At 47.3% G+C, this 26,758-nt stretch overlaps 1 protein-coding gene across 1 annotated transcript in view; it reads right to left on the reverse strand.

The window, feature by feature from the left end:
• Positions 1 to 26,263, reverse strand: part of TRIM2 (tripartite motif containing 2) — a 183,484-nt gene extending 157,221 nt beyond the window's left edge. Inside the window, exon 1 of the mRNA XM_058666746.1 lies at positions 25,819 to 26,263. The gene's annotated coding sequence lies outside the window, so the exon portion shown is untranslated. The remainder of the gene's footprint in view (positions 1 to 25,818) is intronic.
• Between the last annotated feature and the right edge of the window lie 495 nt (positions 26,264 to 26,758).

The following is a 26,758-nucleotide window of genomic DNA, read 5'->3' on the forward strand; positions in this document are numbered from 1 at the left end:
CCTGCCTCTTCCCTCTGGCTGGACCATGGGAAGCAGCTGGTCCTCAGACAGCCACAGTGGACAAGAGGGGAGCTGACTGTTGAGGATGCCCCATAGACAGGGTGCAATACCCAGCCACCTTATGAGTTGGACTGTCTTTCATCTGGAAGAGAAGGACATTTAATTCTTGATCAAACGTGCAGGTTTCCCTCACTGTTGAGGTCTTACTTAATGCAATCTGTATCACTTAAAAATTTTCTAATTTGGATGTAAGTATATCTATTTCAGGTTCAGAAGCACATTAAAATTAATTTCTAAGGCAAATGGACAGAGACAGAGATCTTCCACCTGTTGGTTGACTCTCCAAATATTGACAATACCTAGAGCTGAGCAACAACAAATCCAGCTGCCAGTAATGCAATCCAGGTCTCCTATGTGGATCACATGGAGCCAAACATACCTGCTGCCACCCAGGGTGCACGTCAGCAGGGATCTGGAATCAGAATGGAGCCAGCGGGTCGGTGCCGGGACACATCACGTTCAGCCTCCTCCTGCCGCACTGGCATCCCCTGTTGGTACATGGTCGTGTCCTGGCTACTTCACTTCTGATTCTGCTCCCTGCTAATAGCCTGGGAAAGCAGTGGAGGTTGGCCCAAGTCCTTAGGTCCCTGCACCCTTGTGGGAGACCCTGAAGAAATTCCTGGCACCTGGCTTTGGATTGGCTGAGCTTAGGCTTATGGCCATTTGGTCAGTAAACCAGCAAATGGAAGATTTCTGTCCTTCTCTCTTTGTATAACTCTGCATTTCCAATAAAAACAACCTATCTTAAAACAAAAATAGACATGGGTGCAGGGTACCCAAGGTACTCTGATGAGGAATATGGGCGTCTAAACCCAGTGAGCGATGGCCAAATACCTGCCCTAGGAAATAATTTTAAACTTTAGAGAAAAGTCATAGTAGTCTGGAGAACGTTGGTAAAGCTCTTATTCATATTTTCCAATTACTAATACTCTGTCATATTTTCTTTGTCATGTCAACTTTTCTTTTTACATACACACAGATAAAACTTGTTCTCATGTTACAGAGAGCCACAACTGACCTCATTCCATTTTGCTCTTAAACACTTCCATGTGTACTCCTAAGAGCCAGCCGAGGTCTCATAACCACAGTTATCAAACTGAGAAATTCTAGCATTACGGCAACATTTGATCACCCAACCTAACCTATGGCTCCTATTCCCAGCTTTGGCTGTGGTGCTTGATCATGTCCTTTCCAGACCAGAATCCAATCAGGATCACACACTTATTTTTCTTGTTTTAGACAACACTTTTCCCCCCGATTTTTTCCCTTATTTTTGACAATCTTTACATAGTTAATTAGGGCAAAAAGGTTCAAGTTTTTTTTTTCCTGTATCTGGGGTAAATGGGGAGATAAAGGGAGAAGCCCCACCCAGTCTCCCACCCATCCCAGGTCCCCGATGTGGGGCATGCTCTGAGGGTCTTGCTGTAGTGGTTTTGATAGTTCAACAGTTATGAATTGCTGCCAATCTCGCCATTCTAAGCACAATGAGGTCACTGAAGAATCCACTGATTGACATAGTCCATCTTAGAGTCTCCATTTGCCCAGTGTTTCACTGCCAACATATAGTTGGGGTAGTTGATCAATTTGTTCTGTCCTCTGTTGTGATGCCAGGTATCCTCTGCAGGTTCCGATAGACTTCCATATCCTCCATGTGCACCTGGTTATGCTCTCCACTGCTCCTTCTGAGCCTCTGAGGAGGCTCAGCTCTGGCACTTGTACTCCATTGCAAACCACGGGTTCTGAGTCCGGCAGTTCGATCCCAAAAGAAATTTGTCTGAGGTGATCCCAGACCAGATTCTTATGTGTACTTGCAAGTACAGGACCCAGTACAGTCTATTGCCCCAATCAGCTGGTGGTTACAATTGCTGGATCGGTTCTGTTTCCAGCCCTGTCTTCCACTGGAAACAATGGGTGTTGCAGTCCAGCCTGATTCTGCCCAGCACATACTTGGTCCTCACATAAACCAGTGGGAGCTGCAGCCTAGTTGGAGTGACCCACAATAACCCCCACCAGGCCCACCCCCTATCCTGGTTCCTGTGCTTGCCATTATGTGCAGCAGACTAGTCCAGTCTGTCCCACATCCCATTCAGCTCTCAAACATGTCAATGGGCATTGAAGCCTAGTTCAACCTAACCAGCTCCACTAATCAGCCCACACACATGTTGTTGTGGTGCCTTTCTGTCTAGACACCCCTGCCCCTCTCCTGGTTTTCGTGCTCTCCAGAGGGAGTGGTAACCCAAGAGGGAGGAACAGCACTCTCTCCCTACTAGGCCACTCCCACTCCTAGATTATGCACTCTCCAGGTGGTTCTGGAATTAAACTTGACAGATTTAGCCTCCAGTGCCAGCCCCTGCAAGCTGATGCGGCAAAACCCAACCAACCCTCACCCACTCTAATTTTTGCTTGCACCAGTCGCAACAGTCAGCCAAACCTAGATTTTCCTTGACCTAGCTCATATGAGGCCCACGGGTGACCTGGTCTGCACCCATCCCAACCCACATTCTCCAGTGGGAGTGGTTGTCCATCAGGCGAGCCCACATTCCCCCTGCCGGCTCCGTAGGCAACACTTTCAAAAAGGAGTGTTTTGTTAAAAGGAAAGAAAGAAAACAAAATTCTGAACTAGAAAGACATAACATGGTTTGCCTCGGAAGCCTGTTGCCACTTGCACCTCCCGAGCCTTCCAGAATTCACCAACCTGCCTCTCTTTCCGTCAAGCCCCTCAGCAGCAGATGCCCTCCTGTGTGTGTGGCCTCCTCGTCTGCGCTTCCACCAGGGCTGCTTCTGGCCATGAGGCACAGTGTGGCAAAGTGTCACCTGTGCAGGGCGCCGGAGTGAAGGCCACCATGCTGTGCTCTTTGTCTCCAGGGATGCACCCCATTCCCTGGGAGCAGCGACACCAGTTGTCCACGAACAAGTGGGGTGTGGTGTTCAGCCTGTTCAACCTGAGCACGGATCCAGAGCAGGGCGAGTTGTGTTCAGTTCAGGGCAGCTGAGGTCTTGCCATGTACTTGAGCAAGGTGACTAAGGGGATGTGATTTATTCATCCTTGAGAGTTTATCTGCATCTTATCTGCATCTTACCTGCCCTGTGGCAGGAAGGAGGCTGGCAGGTGGCCCAGGAGGCCTGCATTGCCGTGTGGAGATTCTCGTTTAGGCAATAATCAACTGCTTGCATTTTGTAATGAAGACAAACATCTTTTTTTAAATGAACGACATTCATTAAAGAGGGAGGAGTGGGTATTTTGCTGAAATAACCGCACTGCTCCCAGGAAACAGCTAAGGGAGGGGAGATCATGGTGAGGGCAGGCAGGCAGCTGCCAGGTTGGCCAGCTGAGGGTGAACCAGAAACACTGCCACACCTCGTGACAGTCCCGTCTGTCCTAGGAGATCCTTGTATTACTTTTCTCTTCATCCAGCTTGGGTCTCAGGATGGATTGGGGGGCTCACTTCCAGCTGAAAAAAATACAAGCAGAGCTGGGAACGCAAGTTTTGCTAGCAAATAAATACTTCCAGGAAAGGCCTCCATTCTCATGTGGCAGCTGTCATCTCCAATCCTCTCTGCAATGCCATCGGCTGAAAGTCAGCAGAAGAGAGAGAAGCAAGTCCTTGCTGTGGGGCGGAGCTCTGGCACCTGTACTGTGCATGCTGAGTTCACTGTTAACAAAGAATAACGTACCCAGTCGGAGTGGGGCTGGGTTTCCAGCCGAGCCTCTCAGAGATAGAGCAGAGCTGTGTTCTCCCTGGCTGGTGCTCCCACCTGAGGACACGGGACCATCTTCTGTTCCTTGTGAGGCCAGCTTAAGGTGTCCCTGCAGTTTTCCCTGCCCAGGGCTTTGCTTCTTCTGGCACTCCCTTCTCAAATCATGGCCTCACTCACTCACCCACGATGGCACCTGCGCAGGAGAGGGGATTAGGAACTCCTGCTCTCAGCCCTGAAGCGTGTCCATTTGATTCTGGCCACACCCTCCCCTGTTCAACTGGGAAGGGAACTTTAAAACCTGCTAAAATCCAGGGCACAATGCAGGCATAATCACTTCTCCCCCAAGGTCCTGTAATGGCCCGCCCCTGTGACCGCCTCCGCCTTTTCTCAGGAATGAGGTTTCTCTGGCTTGCTGCCTCTGGCCTGCACATTCCTCTCCAGATTGAAATGTCACCTACACCATCCCCTAGAGCTACCCCTCCTCTGATCCTAGCTGTGCCCTACCCTCTCTCATTGCTGCATGGCCATTCTACGGGGCGCCAGGGTGCCGATGCCATTGTGTCTCTGTGTGGCACACAGCACATTCCACCTGCACTTACACCCCAAAAACAAGCACAATGCCCCGCCAAGCAAGTGTGTCCAGGTCAGTTAAAGATCACCTCAATGAGGACAGGCAAAGTGGGTCACCCATATCTCCTATGTCTGGGTTCAGAGTGCCAGCTGCGTCCCCACGTCCAGCTTCCTGCACTTACATCCCTGCTACCCAGGAGGGAGACCTTGACTGAATGCCCAGCTCCCTGCTTGTAGCTGTAGTCTGTCCCAGCCCCAGCTGGGCTACCTTCAAATACAATTAAAATAAATATGTACAGAAATAGAAAATCACTTTAATGATGATTTTATGTGCTGGTTTCTATTTCAATCAAAATCCATGTCATTAAAAGAGGGAAGGTGGGACAAAGAGAAAAAAAATACAAGAGACATAACAACCAAATGCAATGTGTGCCTGATTTCCACTCTGATTCCACAAATTATAAAGGGACTCATTTGGGACAATCAGCTTGGTTGTGGGCCAGATATTGGAAGATATTGAAATGATCATTGTTGATACTGTTCTGTCTAATCATTGCATTGAGGTGTATTTATGCGTATAGAGAAATATCTTAATAAACTAGCAGGAAAAGGAGGTATCCAGGCTAAAGTATTGACAAATAACTGACAAATGTCGGATTTGCTTGAAGATACTCATGTAAACCCATACATGCTGTGGCAGAAAGTTGGGGGCGCCAGGAACAGGGCTGGCAGAATGTTCACCAGCTGTGGATACCAGACTGGAGGCATGGAACTCATTACACTGTTCTTCCCACTTTGTCTTATTTTCAAATTTACCAAAAAGAAAACACTTTAAAAACCACAGAAGCCATAATCTTCCAGGCTTGCTCCAAGATGAGCCATCTTTTGTTCCACTCACACATTCCATCTGTATTTATTAAAATTCGGCGGGGTCAAAAAAAGCTTGTGGTAGGAACTCCATGCAAGGTGGGCAGAGCCACACGAGCTTGGATCAAACATCAGGAATGTGCAGGGTGAGGTATCACTATTGGTTTATATTCGGCCACTTGGGCATGGAAAACCTGCTCTTTCCCAGGTCCCAGATCTGCTGTCTGAATGAACTCCCGGGATATGTAGCCCCACAGCCTCCCACCCAGGCATGCTTGGGCACGCCACTGAACCCATTTACACAAAGCAGCTGATGGGGTGTACCCACTTTGCACATTGGCTGTTAGTACTAAGACAGTACGGGTTGAGTCTAGCAGCCGCCTAGGTTACATGATTTCAGCTACTGTTGCTCTCTAGTTGGGCAGCCTGCCAGCTGCTGGTGCAGCTCTGAAGAGCTCTGAGGCTGGGCTCCCCTGTGGAGAGCTGCACCTGCACCTGTTAGGTGGAGTCCCAGGCTGCCCAGGCCCACCCTACCAAATTTCCCAGGAGAGATCCAAACTCCAAAGTCAGCATGAGAGTGAATGGGCCCAGCCTTCAAAAAGCTGTTGCTTGGTGCCAAACAGCTTGGGATAAGAGTTTAAGCTTTTATTTTACTTAATTTCTTCGTTAATATTTTAAATTTATTTTATGGGCCTGGAATGGCAGCCTAGTGGCTAAAGTCCTTGCCTTGCATGTGCCAGGATCCCATCAGGACACCGGTTCATGTCTCAGCTGATACACTTCCCATCCAGCTCCTTGCTTGCGGCCTGGGAGAGCAGTGGAGGACAGCCCAAGTCCTTGGGACCCTGAACCCCAACACAGGAAACCTAGAAGAAGCTTCTGTCTTTGGAGCCACTCAGTTTTGGCTGTTGCAGCCACTTGGGGAGTCCAATCAGCAGATAGAAAATCTTTCTCTCTGTCTCTCCTTTTCTCTGTATATCTGCCTTTCCAATGAAAACAGATCTCTAAAATGTATGTTGTTTATTTGAAAGGTAGACTGTTTTTACAAATTTTAGATTATTTGGGGTCAATGCCATGCCATAGTACCATTTCTGATCCAGCCTCCTGCAGTGGATGATGTCCCAAGAGCTAGGGACCCTGCACTCATGTGGGAGACCCAGAAGAAGCTTCTGATTCCTGGCTTTAGAATGGTTGAGCTTCAGCTGTTAAGGCCATTCGGGGAGTGAAGCAGCAGATGGAAGATCCCTCTCTCTTCTTGCTTTCTCTCTGTAACTCTGCCTTTCAAGTAACAAGAAAAGAAATCTAAAAATGTGTTTCTTTGTTCAGAAGGTGCGTGCTCGCAAACACACACAAACACACCTTCCACCTACTGATTCATTTCCCCATTGCCTTCGTGAACCAGCGCTGGGCCAGAAATCAGTTGAGTTCTTCTATGTGAGTGGCAGGGACCCAAGGACTTGAGCGAGCACTGTACCTTCCAGTGCGCGCAGTCGCAGGAAACTGATTAGGCAGAGAGTTAGGCCTTGAATCCAGATGCTCGGACAGCAGATGTGGGCACACCAGGTGGCATGTCAACCATTGTGCCAAACGCTCATCCCAGAAGGCAGGATTTGAAGGAGGCAGCAGTACAGGGGATGTCCCACAACGCATCCTGGAAGCGACTTCCCTCTTAACATCCTTGTTGCCCCTCCTGCATGTGCCATGCCTTTCCTCTTGTTCCAGGAATACCAGGCAGTATTGTTGAGTTACTTTGAAAATGTCGGCTCATTCCTCCAAACTGGTAGTAATAAGGATGATGACCAATATGCTACTTTAGGTTAATTTGCTTGTTCTACTCAGAAGGAAGTTATTATTGGAGTTGATTAAGCCTACTCTTTCTCTCCTTCCTCTTCTCTCCCTCCCTCTACTTTTTTCTCTTCCTTCTCTTTCTCCCTTTGCAATTCAAAGGCTAACACTGTTAACCTCAACAACACAGCCATTCACTTGGCAGGTATTGTGTTACCCAGGGGGCTGAAATGTAACATTCACAGCCCAGCTGCACGCAGGTCCCCCCAGTGATCTGTGGAGGGCACACCATGCACACCTGTGTGCAGATGTAGATGAACTGCGAATGCACCTGCTGTGGAGATGACCCCTGTGCAGGGATGCTCACTCAAGCGCATGAGAAACCGAGAAGCAGGGGCAAGTGTCCATGGCTCCCATGTGCCATATCTAAGCTTGGATACAAACACATGGAGAGTGTCTGTCGTCATTCAAAATGCAAATGCATGCTGAAGGTGGACTGTGTGCAGAATTCACATTGTGGGTCCTTCTGTCAAAGTCACACTGAAGGTTCACAGGGGGCTTTCACTAGCATTAAAGTCTTCACAAATGCTCTGGTTCAAGAATCTTTTCTCAGCAGCCTGGGACTGAGGTATGGTGGCTGAGCTGCTGTGAATATGCCTGGGAAAGCAGCAGCAGGTGGCCCCGTGCGGGAACCAGCATATGGAAGACCTCTTGCTCTCTATAACTTGGCCTTTCAGATACATAAATCTTTAGCTCTCTTCTCATTAAATAACACATCAGTGCAAGTATTAAATACTTCAAAAAGATGGTGGGAAATGGAACTAAAACCAGATATTTGACATTAAATGACATTAAATGGATATTAAATGGAACTAAAATATTTTGAAATTCATGCCAGGGTTTTTTTCATAATAACATTTCCAAGAACTTTTTTTTTTTTAATTTATTTATTTTTATTGGAAAGTCAGATTTATGAGAGAAGGAGAGATGATTCACTGCCCAAGTGGCCGCAATAGCCGGAGACGAGTTGATCAAAAGCCAGGAGCCAACAACCTCTTCCGGGTCTCCCACACGGGTGCAGGGTCCCAAGGCTTTGGGCCGTCCTCATCCTTGACTGCTTTCCCAGGCCACAAGCAGGGAGCTGGATGGGAAGCGGAGCAGCCAGGACAAAAACTGGTGCGCATATGGGATCCCAGTGCGTGCAAGGTGAAAACTTCAGCTGCTGGGCTACTGTGCCAGGCCCTCCCAGAACTTTTTGGAGAGGTCTTCTAAGCATCAAGGTAAAAGTGTTTTGACACCAAAATAAATAATCTTTCAATTCCATTTTCTAGAAACTTGTTGAAATAGCTTTGTACATACTCATGAGGTAATTGTTGCATGCACACAATTACATACAGATTTGAGGCTTGAATCATATCAGAAAAATGAAAAGAAAAAATTAATTAAATCAGAATTCTTAAATTGGACTGAGCAGGACATACTGCGGAGTTTACCTTGGAATGATCTGATAACTGAGGCAGTAACCCCCAGAAAGCAGATGTACCGCGAACATCCAATAAGCAAATTGGTTGTGCTAACCTTCTCCATGAAGTGTGGTATGCGAGCCTACACCTGAGATAGGAAAGCCACAAATGTAAATGGCTTTTAAGGATCTGCCTGAAGTATTGGCCCCCACCTATGCCATGAATAGCATCCCCCACCAAACATGTATCGATTTCTTGCAGAGGACAAAGTACCTCTACTTCTATAGCAGGGCCATCAGATGAAAACCATTTCAAGCATTTTGAATAAGTGCTATAGCAGGGCTGGGACAAGCCAGCCCTTGGAAAATATATTTTAAAGACCTGTCAACCGTTGTATACCTTTATACTTTCTAATTTAAGAAGCACTGCTCTATACCTGTATGCATGTTCAAATGGTTTTAAGAAGATGGAAAAAGGAACATTTCGAGTTATTTCTAAGTCTCTACAGTGTTAATCTCCACCAATAATTATTATCCAATATACATGTTAGTAAGATCATTTTCACATTTTTTAAAAAAGACTTTTTATTTTTACTTTAAAGGCTGATTTACAGAAAAAAGGAGAGAGAGAGAGAGAGAGAGAGAGAGAGAGAGAGAGAGAGAGAAGCCCTCCATTTGCTGGTTCACTCTCCAATGGCCAAAATGGCTGGAGCTGATCCAATCGGAAGCCAGGAACAAGCAGCCTCCTCCAGGTCTCCCGCACAGGTGCAGGGGCCCAAGAATCTTAGGCAACCTCTGCTGATTTCCCAGGCCACAAGCAGAGAGCTGGATGGGAACCCGTGTAGCTGGGACTAGAACTGGTACTTATATGGGGTGCTGGTTTTGCAAGGTAGAGTGTCAACCTGTTTAGCCATTGTATGGCATGGCCCTTGTCATTTTCTAATTCTAGGCTTCCCATTGCCTGCCTTTGATCACTAAATAGTTCTCTCTATTTTTTCTCTAGCTTCCAAAGCAATACATTCCCTTTGCAAAAAATTCAATTATCACCTACCATGTAACCACACAGAAATTACTTAACAACTTAGCATCATGCCAGTGCATAAAAAGATAATTAAAATAGTGCTTATTAAAACAGAATAATGCATGAAAGTTATCACTTCTTTTGCTTTCTTATCAGTAATATGTCATGGGTAATTTTTTATAGAAAGTTAAAACATTAGTTCAATAAGCTCATCTCTGTGTGTGTGTGTGGTGGCATAGTACGCTATTTGATGGCTGCAGCATAATTAAACTAATGCCCTAATGTAAGTGAATTACTGTTCTAAACAAATCCAACAAAACCGTCCTGGCAATATGTGTCTACAAATGCTTCCTATTTAAAATATTTGCTTATAAGTGGTTGACTTCATTTTTTAGTTAAAAAAATCATCATGGGGTCTGGCACTGTGGCACAGCAAGTCAGGCTGCTGCCTATAATGCTGGCGTTCATATGATCTCCAGTTCCTGTCCCCATTGCTCCACTTCTGATTCAGCTCCCTGCTAATGTGCTTGTGGAAGCAGTGGAGGATGGCCTCAGGCCCCTACACCCACAAGGGGAGCCCGAAAGAAGCTCCTTGGCTATGGATGGTTCCAGTTCCAGCTATGTGACCATGTGGGAAATGAACCCGAAGATGTGATCAATCTCTCTCCTCACTCTCTAATTCTGCTTTCCCAATAAATAAATAAATTGTCACTGACAGATCAAGAATTAAGCAATGCCAATGAGATTGGCAAGTGAGCCTTGGACGGTACTTCTTTTTATACTGTAGATATCTTATTTCCTACACTTTTTAGCCAGAAGTCTGTGACTAAGAATGGTGGATGGAGGGATTTAGATCACGTTCCTCGGCTCAAGCAAGCCTCCTCTCATTAGAAGACAGAGTCCTACCCGTGCCATCTCCTTTGTCTGTGGAGCTTTGACCAAAGCCTGTGTCTCGCCTGCATTGTTCTTCACTGTGGGAGGGCTGTAGGGTTTATGCCATCCCCATAGTCCTACACTTATCCCAGGGGCTGAGGGAACTCTAGAGCTGAGAAGGATTCCCAAGGTTGTTTTGAGAGCGTCAGGGATCTGAAAACAACTGGGAAAGACTGCCCTGGTAAAGACAAAGGCTTCAAAATAAACGTTGTTGCTTTGCCTTTTTGTTGCACAGTTTTGATCTTTTTGTAACACAAAATTTTCATTCAGGACTTCTTTCCATGTTGCAATCTGTCATTGCGTCATACTCAAGTGATGGTCTATTTTTCAACGGGCTATTTGTTTAGCAACTCCTTCCCGTTTCTTAGTGCCAGATTCTGTGAACAATGAACTACTTCAGTGGGAAACCCCATACCAGCCTCTCCGCATGCTCGTGTGTGCAACTGCACTGCTTTGCTTGTGTTGGGTTGGTTGTATGTTATAAAGGAAAGCTTTCTTTGAGGACAAAATCCAAAGTCCAAGATAAAGGGAAATAAAACCCAAATGTACTCTTGATCTCCCCGTTCACCTTCAGCATGTCATCACCAACCTGCAGGTCATAGGGAACTTGGCCAAACTCAAATAACTTGACCCTGGTACAGAAAAGGTTTGAACCAAACATTCCAACTGTTAAATGCGCTCCTGATGTCATTGTATAACTTATTTCTTTCCTTTTTACTTTTAAAAACATATTTTTAAAAAGTTTATTTTGAAGGCAGAAAAGGAGAGACAGATGAAGTGAGAAAGAATCTTCCATCTACTTTTTAAAAAGATTTATGGGCCCGGCAGCATGGCCTAGTGGCTAAAGTCCTCACTTTGAACGCCCCGGGATCCCATATGGGCGCCGGTTCTAATCCCGGCAGCTCCCCTTCCCATCCAGCTCCCTGCTTGTGGCCTGGGAAAGCATTCGAGGACGGCCCCATGCTTTGGGACCCTGCACCTGCGAGGGAAACCAGGAAGAGGTTCCAGGTTCCCAGCTTTGGATCGGCACACACCGGCCCGTTGCGGCTCACTTGGGGAGTGAATCATCGGACGGAAGATCTTCTTCTCTGTTTCTCCTCCTCTCTGTATATCTGACTGTGATAAGATGAATAAATCTTTTAAAAAAAATTTTATATATTATTTTTATTGGAAAGTCAGATATACAGAGCGGAAGATCTTCCATCTGATGAATCACTCCCCAAGTGGCCATAATGGCCGGAACTGCGCCTGTCTTAAGCCAGGAGCCAGGAATCTCTTCTGGGTCTCGCACGTGGGTACAGGGTCCCAAGGCCTTGGGCCGCCCTTCACTGCTTTTCCAGGTCACAAGCAGGGAGCTGGATGGAAAGCGGGGCCGCCAGGATTAGAATTGGCACCCATATGGGATCCCAGGGCTTGTGCAAGGCGAGGACTTTAGCTGCTGAGCTGCGCACTAGGCTCCAACTACTGTTTTAATCCCCAAATGGCTGCAATGGCTGGGGCTGGGCCAGGTCAAGACCAAGAACCGGGAGCTCTGTCTGGTCTCCCACATGGGTGACAGGGGTCCAAGCCACTCAGCCATCTTATTCTGCCTTTGCAGATCACTAGCAGGCAGCTAGACTGGAAGTGGAGCAACTAGGACAAGAACTGGTGTCCGTATGGGATGCCAGTACGGCAGGTTTAACCTACTGTGCCTTAACACCAGCCCCTGTGGCCAAATTTCACCACATGTGTCCAGCCAGCCCTGTGGTTAAGTAAAAAGCAGAAAATGGCCCCGGTGTGGTAGTGACTAAAATCCTTACCTTGCACAAGCCAGGATTTCATATGGGCACCAGTTTGTGTCCCAGCGGCCCAAATTTCCATCCAGTTCGCTGCTTGTGGCCTGGGAAAGCAGTCAAGGACAGGCCAAAACCTTGGGACCTTGCACCCATGTGGAAGACCCAGAGGAAGCTCCTGGCTCCTGGCTTCAGATAGGCTCAGCTGCAGTCTTTACGGCCACTTGATGAATGAGTCATCAGACAGAAGATCTTCCTCTGTCTCTTCTCCTCTCTGTATATTTGACTTTCCAATAAAAATTAATAATTCTTTAAAAAAAAAAGTGGAGAATGAACAGCCTCTGCTCAGGAGGATAAATGCAATCTGAGATCCCCCGAGGCCCAGACCCCAGGGAGGTGGCAGCTCACAGGACTGAAGCAGGACCAAAAATGAGGGTCAACATTCCAGGTTGCTTCCTCCCAGACTCCCGCTCCCCACGACAGTGGCCATCAGTTTGATCTAACAAAGGATTCTTCCTAGGAGACATCTCATCTTAGAAGAATCACACGGCTCCACCCTATGGTTTGAATGTCCCCTCCAGAACTCCTGTTAACATGGAATGGCCATAACCGTGGTTGTAACAGGGGATTGGAGACCTCATGGATAGACTGGTGCTGTTACCATAGGAAGAGTCAGGCTATCGTGGGAGCGGCTCAGCTCCCGCGGGAAGCGAGTCAGGTGTCTCAGGCGCACATTCCTGAGGAAAGGCTGGGAGAGCAGTCGAAGTGGCCTAAAACCTTGGAACCTTGCACACGCGTGGGAGACCAGGAGGAAGCTCCTGGCTCCTGGCTTGGGTTCGGCTCAGTTCCAGCCATCATGACCACTTGTGGAGTGAACCAGAGGATGGAAGATCTTTCTCTATTGCCTTCTCTCTGTAAATCTGCTTTCTAATAAAGCTAAAAATAAATAAATAAATAAATAAATAAAGTGAGGGAAGTTCTTGCATTCATGAAATGAGAAGTTTTTTTCTCATTTAAGGGACAGGAATGGGGAAAATAAACAAATCTCTTTGTTTTAAAAAAAGAGCAATAAAGAATAAAAAAAAAATAAAGAATCGGAATGGTACCTCAGGACTTTAAAAACTGGAAATGAAAGATGCTAATGATACAAAAGATAAGAAAATCAAAAGATGGATCTAAGTGATAAAATTTTCAGGCAGCTAAAGTTCCAGAAGAGAGAACAGAGGAACTAGAAGTGAGGAAAAATCAGCAAAATCAACAGAGAACATTTTCCTAGAAATGAAAGGCTTGAGTGCATCTAACAAAGGGTCAAGCGAGCAGAATAATTAAGGGGAGAACACTCAGATCACAGGAAATCACCCTGAAACATCCGAGTGCCTAGGGAGCTCACAGGGAAGGCACCAGGAGATGGATGCTCCAGCAGGTGCTCCTGCAGAGGCCGGTGAGATGGGCAGGAGGAAGAGAGCCTGCTGCACACCCGTGGGACAACCCACAAAATTCTCAACAGAAACAATCAAACTGTAAATTCTAGAGCAGCAAACTATGAAGTGTGAGGGGGTTATAAAGGCATCTGTATGATCCAAGGACTCAAAAGTGATCTGTGTGCTGTTTCTTAAGAAAGTATTGGTTGGTGCACCCCCATGGGAGACCCGGAAGAGCTCCTGGGTCCTGGCTTCAGATTGGCTCAGCTCAGCCGTTATGGCCTCTTGGGGAGTGAACCATTGGATGGAAGATCTTCCTCTCTGTCTCTCCTCTCTGTATATCCGCCTTTTCAGTAAAAATAAATAAATCTTTTTTAAAAATACATATATATATTTAAATAGAGTTAAATCCACTGATAGTTATCCCTAGATTCTGATTTTATTCCTTTAGTAATCAACAGTCATGTATCTCAAAAAAAAAAAAAAAAAAAAAGAAAGTATTGGTTGGGGTCAACATTGAAGCACAGCCTGCTACCTGCTGTGCCAGCACACCATATGCATGCCGGCCTGAATCCCAGCTACTACACTCACTTCTGACCTTAGCTCCCAGTTAGTGCGCTTGGGAAAGCAGTGGAAAATGGTCTGAGTGCTTGGGCCCCTGATACCCACTCAGGAGACCTGGTTGGAGTTCATAGATCCTGGTTTGTCATGGCCTAGTCCCAGCCATTGTGACCATTTGGAGAGGCAACCAGCATTTGGAAGATCTTCCTATCTAGCCTTCTCTCTGTGTAACTCTGCCTTTCAGATAAATAAAACTTGTGTTTAAAGAAACTATTGAAAGAGAGATTATTTTTTTCCTATAAGTTCTTAGAGAAACTGGCTTTAATATACTTTTTATAATTTTATCTTCAAAAAAAAATAAACAACTCATTTCATACTTTGTTTTTGGAGACCATGGTACCTATTCCAACAAATTTCTGTATTTAAATCTAGTGGGAATTTATCGCGTGGGTGCAAATGGCAAAAGGAAGAGTCAGCCTCACACTTTTGAGCTCTGGCACCTGTTGGAGCTGCCTCCTGGGAAGCCCAGCTCTTCCTCTTCAGGAGGTGTTACAGGGACTGATACCTGCAATGACAGACTGACTACCACTCACTCATCACTCATTCTCCCACCACCTTGGCCAATTGCTTATGTGCCAATTTGGCCACAGCGTTCCCAGAGATTTGGTCACACATTGCTCTGGGTGTTGGGTTGAGATGGATGCTTCAGTATAACAGATCGCGCTCCCTAAGGTGGGTGAGTATACCCAACCAGTTGAAGGCCTGAGTAGAGTCCAACACTGACTCTTTCCCTGTGTAAGAGCTCACTCTTGGATCTGCTCCCCCTGCCTCGAGACCTCCCACTGGGGATCCTTGCTTTCCCTGGATCTCCAGCCTGCTGGTCCACCCTTCAGACTAGATGAGTTGATCTCATAATCATACGAGACAATTCTTGATAATAAATCTCTTCGTCTATCTGTAGCCATGTCCTCTATATTACCTCTACTCATTGGTACGTATTGTTTTATTTCTCTGCAGAACTTTGTTATAGACATTCACATATTTATTGAACGTGTACTGTGTGCCAAAGCAGTAAGCTAAAAGGACAAAGGGTTAAAACCACAGTCCTTGCCCTTGAAGTTTCAGGACTTGGACAGTATTTTCCACAATAGTTTCTCCTTAGCGGGAATGTGCACGTGCGCTTTATTTAGGAGCTTCATGCTTTCTTGGTGCTTACTTACAAACAGAGCCTGACCAAGGGCACTCAGCCATTCGCTTTTTCCAGTCTTGCCTTATCTGTTTTTTCCAAGGGTGGAGGCAAAATCTTGTCCAGTGGAATATGGTAACATTCCAAGTCAGCCTTGGAGGATGGTTGTGTAATTATGTGTTAGTGGTCCGTGGAACAACCCCAACAAATACGGGTCTCTCACGTTATTTAGCCCCTTGGAATCCTGCCCAACACTCAGTCGTTTAGGAAATTTGTTGGACCTGCCTGGTGGTGATTAACTTGTAAGAACCGGCTAACACAGAGACAGCCAATAAGTGTCCTAGCTCTGTCTGTGAGAGATCTTTCAGTGTGAGCCACTTACTAAACAAGGAGCTCCAGAGAAAGCGGAGCTGAGGCACAGATTACTCCAAGAATTCTTTTTTTGCATAATGTTACACGTAGATCATACTGCAAACACGGTGTCTGTCCTTGCTTCCTAACTGGTGACCTTGGGGAGGGCCTGGCTTTGTCTCACCTCTAAAATGAGGCCCGTACTAGCTTGTCATGGGGTTCTCAATAGGATTGAATGTTTTCATACATGTCCTGTGACAGAGATGATGTCTGCTGTGTATACAGAACAACATTCAATACGTAAGGCTCGTCTTTCAGCAAGAAGTGTGGGTGTATCTCTGGTCTACCTTCACACTTGTAAAAGCAGTAGGGACTACTTATAAAGATTTGCTTGCAAAATATCTCTGTACAAAAAAAGGAGCATGGGCCCCCTTTCAAAATTTTGTATAGCATGTTTAGAACAAAGGAATTGTTTTCAGTCCAAATACAACAGCATCTTTGTTCCTCAGAGTCCTTGAGAATGGGCAAATAATGTACCCACAAAGAGTCGGTCAACGAAGACTTAATTCACATTAGCAGATGATTGTGCCTGATCTTCCTCTCACACCCTCCTAGGGAAACACAGAAATGTAAATGAAAGGACAGGAAATGAAGCCATTCATGTCTGTGGGGGCAGAGCTAGCCCCCAACCTTGCCCTCAAGTCTGGGAAAGCAAGCAATCCTCTCCTAAAAGTCTTCTTGTTAACTCATAGACTGTTAACTTTCCTATGCGGGAAGGCTAATGAGATTTGTGATTTATCCAAAGTAACTCTTAGAACGCTGATGTGAGCAGGTCAGATACTACTTTGCTCTACTCCATGACAAAGTGCAACAAAGCCAATGGCATGGGTTGTGTTGTGGTGTGGCAGGAAAGCCCCTACTTAAGATGGCAACTCCCATGTCCGTTTGAGGATCTGAGTGCTGGCTGCTCTGCTTCCCATCCAGCTTCATGCTCACGATCCTGGGAAAGAGGCAGAGAAAGCCCCCTGAGGGAGACCCACATGGAATCCCTGGCTTCTAGCAGCGTGACAACGCCTTGGCAGCTGTTGGCACCTGGCGAGTGAACCAGCCGCATACAATCCCTCTGTCTCTCCTTCTCTAGCTCTCCACCTTCCAACTAAAATAAGGAAATCTTTAAAAAGGAAACCCAGTCACAAAGGAGTTTTAAAAAGGGGAGAGATAGGTGGGGAGCTGGAAGGAGAGAAATCTCAGAGAAATATTTCATTCAGAAGAGTGATAAAAAGACATTTCCAAACTACAATGTGACATGGAAAAAGACTCGTGTTCTAAGAATTGCATTCAGCGTTTTGGAAAGTTGTAAAATAGAGATAAAACAATAGGGCCGTTACTCATCACCAAAGCTAAAATACAGTGAAGTGGAAGAATATAGTGAAGCAGAAGTTTTTACTGAAAAAGTGGGGTGTGTCAAATACGTGAGAAGCCTAAGATACTAATGAAAATAGAAGAATCCCCGTACTTAGCAGAAATTGTCAAGTATTCGCTTTCCCTAAGCACCTTGTGTTATGATAGTGACTGACAGGCATCCCTTAGGCATGAGTCAGCTCACAGCGACTGCAAGCCTGCAAGGCAGGAGACAGACCTGCTGTTGCCCAGAGGTCACCCAGGGCGCTAAAGGCTCCCCTGGAAAGTCTCCTTGCACATGAAGAGAAGCGGGTTCAAACTCCAAGCAACATTTTTTTTTTTGAAAGTCAGGCTTACAGAGAGAAAAGAGAGGAGAAACAGAGTAATTGATTTTCTGTCAGCTGGTTCACTCCCCAAATGTCTGCAAGGGCTGGAGCTGGGTTGGTCTAAAGCCAAAAACCAGGAGTTTCTTCCAGGTCTCCCACGAGGGTACAGAGGCCCAGGTTTTTGGCATATCTTCTGTTGTTTTCCCTCGTACATCGGCAGGGAGCTGGACTGAAAATAGAGCAGCTATGATTCAAACTGTTGCCTACGGGATGCAGGCAAGGCTTAACCTAGTATGCAACGGCCCCATCAGATAACTTTCTTAGGTGTTGCAGTTTGAATTACAGATCCAAAAGGGAAGAAAAAATTCCAACCAGAGACTTTAACACTCATGCAGGAATTTCTATACAAATGGTACAAGGTTCTGGAGAGTCCTTAGAGACTGGCTCCAGTATTGTCTTCGGGACAAGCCCAAAGTTCTCACTGTGACCCTGAAGCCATCACAGCCCATCGGACACCTTTGTCCTGATGATGGTGTTCAATGATCCGGATTCATCACCTGTGTGCCTGAACCAGACTCGACCAAGTTCTCTGCAATCTTTAACACAACCTGGAACACTGTTCCCATTTACAGATGAGCAAACTGAGACCACATCTTCAGCAAGTGGGCTCAGCCCCAGTGAACTGTCTCCAGAAGCAAGGCCTGTGCACTTTGTCCTGCGTGAAACAGCCAAAGCAAACTGCCAGGTCCACGGGCATTCAGTCCCTCCGCCTGCCGCTCAGCTGTTTTCCTTGAGGTGAACACACTGCACCATTTCTGCTAGGCCACTCCTCACAGTCCAAGAGAGGCTCAATAACCTGTGTTCAAAAATACCCCTATCCCCACCCTGACCTTGGCACAGAACAAGCCATCTGCAAGCATCGTTTCTTCCAGGATGAGCCGCTACAGCATGCCACTAGTACTGGCTTTGTTTTCCATATCTGTGTATATATATGGAGTGTGTGTGTATGTATCTCCTGTAAATATGATGGCAAAGTTAACTTTTTAAGATCATCATATGCATCTTTTTTATACTTTTAAAAATTTAACTTTTGACATAAATTACATGCATTTATGAGGAGCCATGTGATGTTTCCATGTATGAATATATTATGTCAATGTCCAATCATGGTAAATATATATAGCTTCACAAGCATTCAGCATTTCTTCATGATGAAGACACTCAAAATCCTTTATTCTAGATTTTTTAAAAATTAGGGGCCAATGTAATGTCTCAGTTGGTTAATTCTCTGCCTTCCAGTGCCGGCATCCCGTATGGGTGCCACTTAATATCCTGGCTGCTCCACTTCCCATCCAGCTCCCTGCTTGTGGCCTGAGCAAGCAATAGAGGACAGCCCAGAGCCTTGGGACCCTGTATCCATGTGGGAGAACCAGGAGAAGCTCCTGGCTTCAGATAGATTCAGGACAGTAATGACACTAAATAAACATTGTGGCCATTTGGGAGTGAACCAGCAAATGTAAGATTGTTCTGTCTCTCCTTCTCTCTGTAAATCTAGCTTCCCAATAAAAACAAACAAAAAAACATGAAAATACACAGCTTATTATCATTATCGATAGTCATCCTAGGTGTGGTGAGCTATCTGTAACTCAGTATTCACGATCAACCCTTCCCCAACTTTCCACCTTCTCTCCAAAGACTCTGCAATTACCATTCTATTCTCAATCCCTATGAGACCATATTTTTAGATTTTATATATGAGTGAGATCAAGAAGCATTTGCTTTTCTGTGTCTTTTTCTTTTCTAAATTCTCATAGGGAGAAAAGGGGCTATGGTTTAATAAATCCTTCCTTCTCTCCATCCTCTCTCTTCTTTCCTTCCTTCCCCTTCTTTTAGAAAGGAGAGAGACAGAGACAAAGAGAACTTCCATCCACTTGCTCACCCTCAGATGACCACAACAGGCAGGCCAGGCCCAGTGAACGCCAGGAGTTGGAAGTTCCATCCAGGTTCTCACATGAGTGGCAGGGACCCAAGTACTTAAGCCATCTGTCCCCTGCTGGCAATAGGAAGCTAGAATTGGACTTGAACCCAGCTCCTTTAGCATAGGATGTGGATGCCAAAACAGCCAATGCGGTTAACCACTACAACCAACGCCTCCTAACATTTAGCATCTTCAATAAAATTTTTTTCTGGCCTGGCACAGTAGCCTAGTGGCTAAAGTCCTTGCCTTACATGTGCCAGGATCCCATATGGGAGCGAGTTCTAATTCCAGGCAGCACCACTTCCCATCCAGCTCCCTGCTTGTAGCCTGGGAAAGTAGTCAAGGACAGCCTAGAGCCTTGGAACCCTGCACCTGGGTGGGAGACCTGGAAGAGACTCCAGGTTTCTGGCTTCGGATCGGCTCAGTTCCGGCTATTCTCTTGGGGAGTGAATCATTGGGCAGAAGATCTTCCTCTGTCTTTTCATCTCTTTTTCTATCTGAATTTCCAATAATAACCAAAAAAAAAGGTAAAAGAAAAATTCTTTAAAATAAAATTTTCAACAGAATTGTTGCTTTTTAAGTAAGCTGATCATAATTTATATTATTGCATAGCCAAGATTTACTATCAGTCTTAAAAAAAAAAAACCCGTGTTTGAAAGGCTGAGCAACAGGGAGAGGGAGACAAAGATCGTCCATCCTGTGGCTTCCTCCCCAGATGCAAGCAATAGCCAAAGCTTAGCCAAGCCCAAACCAGGGTGCTGGGACTCTCTCCTGATCCTCCGCAGGAATGAGAGGGGCCCAAGTACTTGGGCCGCCCTCCACGGCCTCCCTCGGTACATCAGCAGGAAGTTGGATCTGCAGGAGAGGAGCCAGGACTTGGCTTGGTACGCTAATATGGGACATGGGAATCTCAAAAAGGCCAGAATCTCTGGTACCACAGCACTCACATTTAATATTCTTATTAACTAAATATTACAAGAACCTTTGATCATTCAGGATAGGAATGAATTGCACACTTTTGCATTTTCGACTGAGTATCCAGTTTTCTCTTTACCATGGAGAAGCTCAAAGGAATGGAGTTTGAGCTTCTCTCTCTCTCTCTGCCCCCAGAACCCCATAAATAGATATGCTGTTAATAGTAAACTTGCCAAAAAGAAAGAGCCAACAGCAAAGTTCTAGAATGGAGAAGTTACTGGATAAACTACCTCAGGAAAAACAAAACAAAACAAAACCAACCCGACAAACAAGCCTGTCAGGCCAGGATTCACCACAGGAAACCGGTCATTACCAAAGCAGAAAGGGGCGGTGCTTGCTTTTCTGGCCGCAGATGCAAGGTCTCAATACTTAAGTCTCAGCCTGAGCTAGGGCAGGAAGAAATACATACAGCAAGGAAGGCTATGCTCTGCAGGCTGGTCCTGTGACTACGAGCAGCAGGGAGGGCAGGAACGCTGTATGCAGCTCCACTCTGGGTCACAGCCCAGAAGCTGCTGGCTCTGCACAAGTACCTGTCAGAATAGCAGTGAGGCCTCACACCACCTACCCTCCCGGTCCCCAGGAGCTGGGCCCAGCTGATACAGAGGCAGAGCAAAAACCCCAGGAACACAATGATCCTGACGTTTTTCACGTAGGGTACCTTAGCCTCGGCAGCCCAGGGTAAGAGCTGATACAGCATCTGCTTCTCTAAGAAACATGCTTGTGCATTTCTGCATGCAAAGAATCCAGCCACACATCTGGATCCTGTTTCCTTCCCTCCCTCTGGGCCATGTACATTCACTCCACAACTCTCCCAACTTCCTCCAAGACAGGGAAAGCTGTGCTGTTGCAAGCTCTGCCTGCTCCACTTTTGGGAGACCAAGGGGCTCCACGGGCCTGGAGACTGCACAACTCTGGTTTTGGGAGGAAGACTTTGGGCCCTCCAAAGGAGGACCTGGTACCTGCTCAGGGTCATGTCATGGTGGTTGCTTTCCCAGAGCCTGTGGGAAGTGAACACAGGCAACTGCTACAGAAGGCTGTGGTCAAGCTTAGCAAAGCTATCTTGAACAGAACCCGTTGTGTGCACCGGTACTGGGCCGGTACCCCGTCTCATCTGTGCTCCCTGTTAGCTCACACCTGCAGGTCACTGTGTCACCCTAAATGCTCTCACGGCCTCAGTACTGGGACAGGAGGGAGGAACCAGCCAGCTCTTAGAACAACAGCAGGCTTGCAATGGAGACAGGCTGCGCTCTGCCTGCTAGTTCACCACCTGCCCCCACACCCCTAACAAAATGCAACCTTCCTGACCAGAACAGGAGAGACAGGAAGTTACCCAAGGATGTCTGGAATTGCTGCCACTTCAGGCAGAGATGCTCTTGGGGGCGGCCAGTAGTGTTGCCTGTCTCCCCTTGGCTGGTGGACACACACTGTTGCCCAGTGCTTGCGTAGTGTGTAACAGGAGCGCAAGCCAAGGATTTGGGATGCTCAGTTGCAAGGACCGTCCCTGAATCTCAGTACTGCCTACAGGCATGGACAGTTTGTGCATTTTTTTTTTTTTTGTCATTGCTTGCCTCTAATCTAAAATACAAGCCACTTCAAATAGGTGCCCAAGCTTCCCGACCCCCATACATTTCAGGAGGCAGACCCGCTGCTTGAGTCATAGATGTAAGCTAGGGCCAGTTGTGGGTGTTGCTCACGGCAGGACTCTCCAGGGGGCCTTCATTTCCCGGAGGTTTAGGGAACTGGAGATTGTCTCTTTGTTCAAAAGCTCCAGAGAGATCTGCAGAGGAGGTGACAGCCAAAGAGACATGGGCTTTTAGAAAGAGTGTGGCCAAGAAATGTTAAATAGAACTGCAGCTAGATGAGCTCCCACCAAGAACCCTGCCAGGAAAACAGTGGCGCTGGGGCTGCCCAGTCTGGCTTGGGGGCCAGGCTTCTGCGAGGATAGTGAGTGTGTGCAACTCAGTTATTTTTAAATGCTTTTTATTTATGTTCATCTGTGTGAAAGGCAGATTGAGAGAGACAGTATCTTCCATCTGTTGGTTCACTCCCTAAATGCTAGGTTGGTGGCAGAAGCCCAAGCCCACGGATCATCACCCGGACTCCCAGGTGCATTGGCAGGGGGCTAGATCAGAAGCTGGACTCCACCCAGCACTGCGATAGAAAATGCTGGAATCCCAAGCAGAGGCTCATCACACTGCACCATACCGCCTGCCTAGCAAGTGCAATGTGACACACACCTAAATATTTTAATGAGCTGCCAACCCTTAAAGATCTGCATATTCCATGTTAATTAATAATAGCACTGGATCCAACATGATGGCCTAGCAGCTAAATCCTCAACTTGCATCTGCTGGGATCCCATGTGGGTGCTGGTTATTGTCCCAGCTGCTCCACTTCCCATCCAGCTCCCTGCCTGTGGTCTGGGAAGGCACTCGAGCACAGCCCAAAGCCTTGGAACCTGTATCCACATGGGATACCCAAAAGAAGCTCCTGGCTGCTGGCTTTGGATTGGCACAACTCCAGGTGTTGTGGCCACTTGGGTAGTGAATCAGCAGACAGAAGTTTTTCTCTCTGTCTCTCCTTCTCTCTGTAAATCTGCCTTTCCAATAAAAATAAGGAAATCATAAATAAATAAATAAATAAATAAATAAATAAATAAATAAATAAATAAGAAAACCACATTTTCAGAGTCCCCTGCCACAGCCAAAGGTTGAGCAAAGTTGGCAGACAAGGGATGGCTTTAGTGAGCCCCTGCAGGCCCTGGCTCTGCACCCACACCTCCTGCCCGGCCCCTGCCACAATAGATTCTGCCCTTTTGTGCACAGGCCAAGTGTTTCTCTACCGGAGTTTGGCCTAGGGAGCCCTGAGAAAATGCCCTCACCCACACCCAGGCTCAGACCAGTGCAGTTAGAATCTGGGCCCGGGGAGGGAGCCGGATTTGGGAAGATTTTTCCAGTTCTCTGGTTGCTGTACCTGCAGCCACAGTAACAGATGTCTGGACCAGGGTCGTGAAAAGTAAATGATTCATTATGCTCTTCCTGAGGCTCCTTAGTGGTTCTTCACTGCACACCTGCTATGAAAATGTTTTTCTGCTACTCCGTCCTCAAGCATCTCCCACGTTCAGTAGCCACTTGCTTCCTTAAACCAGCATCAGTTCTCTTGGTCTCTCCACTTCCTGCTTCACTGTTTTGGTTGTTTTGTGATGAAATCTCCAGTCCTACTCCAGTTTCCTCACGTTCCCTTCAAAAGTACAAGGTTCAAAATCAGGATCAGCGCCTTGTCCATTATTTTACCGGAGGATTCAACACAAGGCTTCCTTTTCTGGCTCCATAATATCACACTTGGTAGTTCAAAGTCATATTCATTTCTTTTTAAAAGCATTTTTACTCAAATCATTTTTTTTTATTAACAAGGACTTCATTTGCAAATACCGAAGAAACCATGCTTCAAGAGTGTGTAGGGGGGAATATCAAGATCTGAGGCAGAGTCATGTACCAAATATCAAGCTTCATTTTGCAGTTGGGGACATAATCTGACATATACAAAGGTCATACCACATGCTTTAACTCTTTTCCTGTAAGTTATTTATGATCAATTGTTAGTCTATTGCTATGTCATTTCTAAGCCACATCTGATTCCTGCTTCTCCAAGTGTTGTTATTTTAAATGTCCCCATTTTTGTAGGTTTTTCTTTCCTTCCTATTTGCTCACATAAAACTGTTGCTGGGCTAGCACAAAAGCTGTTTAGTGGGAGGTGGAGTGGGTAGACCAGCACCATCTTAACCTATCCTATTTCTGCTAAGAGGCACACAGTATTTTCATAGGCCTTATTTCGATGTGCCCATTCAATGGATGAGAAAATCTAGAGTTGCACTGCGAAGCAGCTGGTTTACAGCTTACTGCCCACCCTCCCTCAAGGAATGGATTCTGGTCTGGCAAGCACCTGTTGGGAGAGTGAGGTCTTGCATGGCCTCCAGACCCTGACGTTGCAGGGGTGCAGTGATGCAGGGGTCCCCTGCATCGGGACCAGGCCACAGCAGGAGAGAGGTGGAAGCTGGCTTCTCCATATATCACACCCCACGCCGAGACAGGCTGACACGGAAACACACAGGCAACTTTCAAAGTGACATTATGAACCCCGCCTAGGAAAATGCCATGATTCTCTACAAAATGCATAAACCAGAGAGACGTGTGCATAACGCCTGCTCTGGAAAGTTGGAGCTGTCATTCAGAAGCAAACGTAAACCCTAAACTGAACTTCACTATCTCTTGTGAAAGACTTAGACACCCAATTTGCACGGATACTGCGGGGATGAAAGAGAGCTTTTTGCATTATGGCAGGTCCAGCGAGCACAGACGCAGAGCGCTACGGCAGGTTGGGAATGGGAGAGGCCCGCAAGGCTCTGCGATCCCACAGGCGACAGAGGCGTGTGGCTGCCGCACCCGGGTCCCCGCAGGTCCAGCGGAGGCCTGTGCAGCCAGGAGCACAAAGGTCCCTACGGGGCGGGAAAATGAGCCTCGCCTCATTGTCCCAGGCCAATCGCAGAGCGTGGCTTCTCCCCTTCCTCTCAGCGGACTCCAGGGATTGGCGGGCAGGGATGGGGCTGGCGCCTTGGCCTGCCGAAGCTCTCGGTTCTTTCTTCTGTGTGTTACACCCCCAAACCCTCGGCCAGTTCCTCAGCCCCTCCTGTGGCCGCCGAGCCAGCGCGCATCACCCCAGGACGAGGCAGGTGTGGCAATGTGCGCGGAGGGGACCCTCGTGCAACCCAACCCTCCATTCTCAACACCGCGACCTCCATAGCTATGAGGGCCGAGACAACGACCGGAGACTTGGGGACCGCGGAGACTCACCTTTCCCGGGGCTTCCCGAAGGGCATGCGTCACCGGCCACCCTAGCCTGCCATGGTAATCGGAAGGACGAGCGAGCGCACTAGCGCCTAGAGTGGCCTTTCAGGCGGCGAGGAGCGAAAGGCAGTCAGCTAGCTGGAAACCCTTCATTTTCCCGCAAGCTCACTCCTGGCCGCCCAGACAGCTGCCAGGTTTAATAGCTGTGTCGGACAGCCTGGCCCTCCCCCTAAGCAGCCACACAGATGACAGACGGGGGACCAAGTCTGCACGCCGCCACCGCCGCCGCCGGAGTGACTGAGCAGGGGCCGAGCAGGGAAAGGCTCAAACGCCAGCCACGACTCAGGAGTTCTCCAGATACCTCTATTCTTCCTGCACCCTCTGAGCAGACACCTAATCCTTTCCCAGCAAGAATTTTGAAACGAAATACGAAGCAGGTGCTTTCCCAAGTATCCTACCGTGCACCTCAAACGTGCACCGCTACCCCCCGTCCCATTTCGACTTCGTTTCTGGGCATCGGCTGGATGCCGTGGGTGCTGCATGAAATGCAAGAAGCACCCTCAGCGATCTGCCTGTCCCCAGGACTCAGGGCCGATGGGATCTTACTTTCTGGGAGGCTCCGTAGGATTTCCTCGTGGACCCGGATCATTTCCAACGCGAAGGCAGCTGCTCCTCTCGCTGCAAGCTACTGGTTGTTGCCAAGTCGGGAAGAACGCGTGGCTTTTGTTTTGCAGGTGGAACAGTCCAAGAAAACTGTTCCACTGAAAGTAGTGTTCCGCGACCAATAGAGACATTAAGAGGCAAGTCCCCGGGCACTGGGCGGTCCGGCGGCCACTCCCCGCGGCTCCTCAGGGACCCGGCCCCGCCCACGCCGTTCTGGGTCGGCCGAGCTTGGCGGCTGCACCTGCTAGTCGCCGCCGGGAATGGTTTCCCTGGAAACTCGGGAGAGCAGGTCCTCCCTACGGACGCGCGGTTACTCTGACAACGGCGACTCAGCATTAGGATGTCGCTAGATGCCTGGCTTAAATCCCAGAGTCAGGGAGGTTGATGAGGGTAGTGGAGCAGCGACAGCTGTGATGTTGAGGAATGATGTCTGAGCTGCAGCTGGGGTGGAAACCATTGAAGGCAGCAACGCGAGAGGGCGCGGATTGCATCACTCACCTCTTCCCATCAAATTAATTTATTTCAAAAATGATCTATTTATGGGGGCCAGCACAATGGCTAATTGGTGAATCCTCCTCAACTGGTTACTTCTCCACCTGCAAGCGCTGGCATCCCAGTGAACACTGGTTTGTGTTCTAGCTGCTGTGCTTCCCATCCAGATCCCTGCTTGTGGCCTGGAAAAGCAGTGCAGCATAGTGCAAAGCTTTGGGACCTCGCACCCACGTGGGAAACCTGGAAGTAGCTCTTGACTCCTGGGTTCAGATCAGCTCAATTCTGGCCATTGCAGCCATTTGGGGAGTGACTCAGTGGATGGAAGATCTTTCTCTGCGTAAGAGTGTCTTTCCAACTTAAAAAAAAAAATCATTAAAAAACATTTATTTAT

This window comes from Ochotona princeps, chromosome 7, assembly GCF_030435755.1.
Source record: "Ochotona princeps isolate mOchPri1 chromosome 7, mOchPri1.hap1, whole genome shotgun sequence".
NCBI lineage: Eukaryota > Metazoa > Chordata > Mammalia > Lagomorpha > Ochotonidae > Ochotona > Ochotona princeps.